The 5,289-nt window shown below is 36.9% G+C and overlaps 1 pseudogene; it reads right to left on the reverse strand.

The window, feature by feature from the left end:
* Positions 1–2,528: 2,528 nt before the first annotated feature.
* On the reverse strand, positions 2,529–3,163 carry LOC116863265 (annotated as a pseudogene).
* Between the last annotated feature and the right edge of the window lie 2,126 nt (positions 3,164–5,289).

A 5,289-nucleotide genomic window follows, 5' to 3' on the forward strand; every position in this document is an offset into this window, starting at 1 on the left:
GTTGGGATTTCCAGTTTTAAAAATCTCTCAATTATTTCCTTTGTGACCTTGGGTGATTCACTTAAACTTTCTTGGGTTCTGTTTATTTACCTAGAAAGTAACAGCAATGAATATATTGCTATAAACCTCCAAGAGTTGTGTTATTTAAATAAATATCTGCACAAAGTTAGACAAAAGAGCTGATATGAATTATCACTGACATACTATACTGATCAAACATTTATAGTCTTAAAATAACTGCTTGTTCATTAAAATATTATACACCTTATTCAGCATTTGGCAGATCTAAAGACTTACTCCCTTATTACAATTCAGTTGCTCGTCATGGAGGACCAACTCTTGTACTCAAGTTAGTTAAGAAAGGGCTAATGTCATAGCTTCCATCCTTCCCCCTGCTTCATTGAGGTATGACTGACAAATAGAGATTACATATATTTAAGGTGTATGACATGTTTTGAAATACATGTACATTGTGAAACGATCACCACAATCAAACTAATAATACCCATCTCTTCACATATTTAACTTTTTTTTGTAAGAACACTTAAAATCTACTTTTTAGCAAATTTTGAATATATGACACAATATTAACTATAGTTACTGAGCTATACATTATTTCTCTTATCTATCCTGCATCACTGAAACTTTGTACCCTTTGACCAACATCTCTCCTTGACCCCAGTCCCTGGCAACCACCATTCTACTTTCTGCATCTATAAATTTATGTCTTTTATACATGTATTATAATAAAAATTAGATAAATGTGTGGGCTTGTTTCTGGGCTCTCTGTTCTGTTCCATTGGTCTACATGTCTGTTTTTATGATAGAACCACACTGTAACTTTGCAGTATATCTTAAAGTCAGGCAGTGTGATGGTTTCAGCTTTGTTCTTGTTCAAGATAACTTTGACTATTTTGACTATCTTGTTCAAGATAACTTTGACTATTCTGGATCTTTCGTGTTTCCACATGAATTTTGATTTTTTTTTTCTATTTCCATGAAAAATACCACTGGAATTTTGATAGGGATTATTACACTGACTCTGTCACTCACTTTGGTATTGTGGACATTTTAACAATATTAATTATACTGATCCATCAATATAGAGTATCTTTCTATTTATTTGTGTCTTCTTCTACCTTTCATCATTATTTTCTAGTTTTCAGTGTATAAATCTTTCACCTACCTCGTTAAATTTAATTCTAAGTATTCCACTCTTTTTCATTCTTATATCAGTAGGACTGTTGTGTTAATTTCATTTTTGGATGGTTCATTATTATTATCTAAAAATGCAACTAATTTTGTATGTTGGTTTTCTGTCCTGCAAATTTATTGAATTTATTATTTCTAACATTTTGGGGGGGTTGGGGGCATCTATAAGGTTTTCCATATAAAGTCATGTCATCTGTAGACAGAGAAAACTTTACTTTTTCCTTTATGACTTGGATGCCTTCTATTTCTTTCTTCTTCCCTGACTAGGATTTCCAGTGGTATGATGAGTAGAAATGGTGAGAGTAGGCATCCTTGTCTTGTTCCTGATCTTAAAGGAAAAACTTGCAACTATTCACCATTGATTATGATGATGTTAGTTGTGGGCTTGTGATATATAATCTATATTACGTTGAGGTACATGCTGTCTCTATCTAATTTGTTGGGTGTTTTTAATCATGAAAGGATGCTTTATTTTGTCAATTGCTTTCTCTGCATCTGTTGGATGATTATATGATTTTCATCCTTCATTCTATTAATATGGTATATCACATTTAATAATTTGCCTATGCTGAACAATCCTTGCATCCCAGAGATAAATCCCACTGAACGTGGTGTATAATCCTTTTAATATGCTGCTGAATTGAATTGTCCATAGCAGTTTCTTATGATCCTTTTTATTTCTGTGTTCTCAGACATAAAAATCATAATGTCTCCTCTTTTATTTACAATTTTATTGAATCTTTTCTTAATATCTAAAAGTTTGTTAATTTTCTTTTTAAAAAACAAGTAAATTTTGCCAATCCTTTTTATTTGTTTTTCTCATCTCCATTTTATTGATTTCTGCTCTAAATTTTATTATTTTCTTCCTTTTGCCAATTTGGGGCTTAGTTTCTTTTTCTAGTTCCTTGAGGTGTAAAATCAGGTTATTTGAGATAATACTTTTTTTTCTCTTAATTTAGGCATTTATCACTTTTAAGGTTGTTTTTCTGTGTCCTGAAAGTTCTGGTGTGTTGTGTCTCCCCATTATTTTTTGTCTCAAGGTGGTTTTCTATATCTCTTTTGATTTATTCTTCAAGCTACCGGGTATTCATATTCATGTTGTTTGATATCTCTACATGTTTGTGAATTTTCCAATTTTCTTCCTGTTACTGATTTCTAGTTTGATACAACTGTGTTCTTGAATTGATTTCAACTTGATACTTGATATGATTTCAACCTCAATTTGTTAAGACTTGCTTCTATGTAAAAATCACTTTTATAATAGAGCTCCTTTCATTAAAATATATTCCAATCAAATCTTGCAAAGGAAAGCTCACTTAGTCCCAAGTCAACAATATAAAAGAAAGGATAAAGAACGGGTTCTCTGCTGGGATCAAGTTCAGGACATTTAGAAGGGTGAACGAAAGGTGATCTAGGCTCCAGGAGTGCCATTGTGCTGTCTGCACCAAAACTTCCACATACTGCCCACCACCCCCAGGCTTGAAATGGTCATCTGGTAGATTGTATGCTATCCACACTCGTTCTCTCAGAAACAGCCACATGGCCTTCACATTGTTCTTTTCCTCCAGCATGAAGTGGTGATAAATCCCTACAGGAAGAGTTATCATGTCTCTTTTGTCCATGAAAATGTGGATCCACTTTTCATCTTTATTTCCCACATCCGAGTAGCCACTGCTGTCCAAGATGGGGCAGATTTCATCATCTAGGTGCTCCTCACAGAACATCTTAATCTTTTCTTCGTGATTTGGTTATCTTTGCATACAGTTATTATGTCTATTCAGGAGTAGGTCTCTCTCTTCAGGTTTTACTAATTCTGAATCATTCTCATATTTGTCAGCAATCAACATCTAGTAAAGTACCCCTATCTGGTGCAGCTGCTCCAGGCTTGTTTGGTGTGATGGGGCCACCTGGGGTCATGGATAGACTAATCTTCATACCTGCTCTGTACCATGGCCCAGCTGGGGCACCAGGAGCACCTGCCTGTTTGAATGTCCTGCCTGCTTGCCTGGCCCACTGACCCCACACCATTAGCTGTAGGAGGTGGTGGGGGAAGAGCACCTCTTATATACTTTTGGTGATGACTTATTTTGACTTATTTTTCCTTATATGATGACCTTCTTTGTCTCTTTATGACAGTTTTGATTTAAAATCTGTTTTGTATGATATAAATGTGGCCATTTCTGTTCTCTCTTGGTTTCCATCTTCATGGAATATACCTTTTCCATTCATTCACTTTCAGCCTATCTGTGTCCTTAAAGCGATAATGAATCTTCTATAGATAGTATATTGTTGGAGCTTGTTTTTCATCCCTTTAGCCTTTCTATATTTTTGATTAGCAAATTTAATTCTTTTACATTTGTGATAAAGTGAAAGTTTCTCTAGGAGTACTCATCACATACTAGGAAACCCCAATAAGGCTATCACTGGATTTCTTAATAGAAATTTTACAGGCCTGGAGAGAGTAGGAAAATATATCCAGTATGCTGAAAGAAAGGGGAAAAAAAGAAAACTATACCTGGCAAAGCTGTCCTTCAAAAATGAAGAGAAAAAGATTTTCCCAGATAAACATATCCACAGGAAGTTTATCACCATGAGACCTATCTTATAAGAAAAGCTAAAGGGGGTTCCTCAAATTAAAATGAAAGACACTAATTAGCAATATGAAAACATAAAAAAGTATAAAACTCACCATTAAGGTAAGTATACAGCCAAATTCTGAATACTCCAACACTCTAAATAATTGTAAATAATGTTTAACTCTACTTATGGCTGAGAACATTCTGAAGTCCTATTTCATTCAATATATATTAAACTCATCACCACATTCCTCCACCAAAGATGTTTATATGCTGCTTATCTGGGATTTTCAAGACCAGAGACAGCAGTTGTTTTATTCACTCCTGACATACATAGTGCCATACCTGACACATAAAACTAGACCTTAGCTAAAAAAAAAAATAGCTATGGGTGGAGGAGGAGTCAAGATGGCGGAGAAGTAGCAGGCTGAGACTACTTCAGGTAGCGGGAGATCAGCTAGATAGCTTATCTAAAGATTGCAAACACCTACAAATCCAATGGGAGATCGAAGAGAAGAAGAACAGCAATAATAGAAACAGAAATTCAACCACTTTCTGAAAGGTAGGACTGGTGGAGAAGTGAATCCAAAGCGACGGGAAGATAGACCATGGGGGGAGGGGCCGGCTCCCGGCAAGCGGCGGAGCAACGGAGCACAAAATCAGGACTTTTAAAAGTCTGTTCCGCTGAGGGACATCGCTCCAGAGGCTTAACCAGGGTGAAGCCCAAAAGGGGTCAGCGTGGCCTCAGGTCCCGCAGGGTCACAGAAGGACCGAGGGTGTCTGAGTGTCACAGAGCTTACAGGTATTAGAACGGGGAAGCCAGCTACAGAGACAGAGCCGAGGAGTGAGCTCTAAGCTCAGGGTTACCTTGAACCGGTCGCAGGCTCGGTCAGTTCGGAACGCGGCCGGAGGCCAGGGTGACGGGAGTAATTGGGCGCTGTTCTCTGAGGGTGCACTGAGGAGTGGGGCCCCGGGCTCTCGCCGCCATCTTCATTCCCGTCCTCCGGAACTCTACGGAAAGCGCTCAGGGAACAAAAGCTCCCGAAAGCAAACCGGAGCGGATTACCCAGCCCGGCCCCTGGTAAGGGCGGTGCAACTCCGCCTGGGGCAAAGACACTTGAGAATCACTACAATAGGCCCCTCCCCCAGAAGATCAACAAGAAATCCAGCCAGGACCAAGTTCACCTACCAAGGAGTGCAGTTCCAATACCAAGGAGAGCAGCGGAATTCCAGAGGAGGAGAAAACAAAGCAAGGAACTCATGGCTTTCTCCCCATGATTCTTTAGCCTTGCAGTTAATTTAATTTTTTTTTCTTTTTCAATTTTTTTCTCTTCTTCTGCTAATTTTTTTTAACTTTTACCCTTTTCTTTTTAATGTTTTTTAACTAGTTTATCTAATATAAATATATATATATATATATATATATATATATATATTTTCCTTTTTATATTTTTTTATTATTGGTTTTCTTTTTTTAATTGTTTCTTTCTTTCTTTTTTTT

Source organism: Lontra canadensis, unplaced genomic scaffold (genome assembly GCF_010015895.1).
Source record: "Lontra canadensis isolate GAN:19392208 unplaced genomic scaffold, GSC_riverotter_1.0 scaffold799, whole genome shotgun sequence".
NCBI lineage: Eukaryota > Metazoa > Chordata > Mammalia > Carnivora > Mustelidae > Lontra > Lontra canadensis.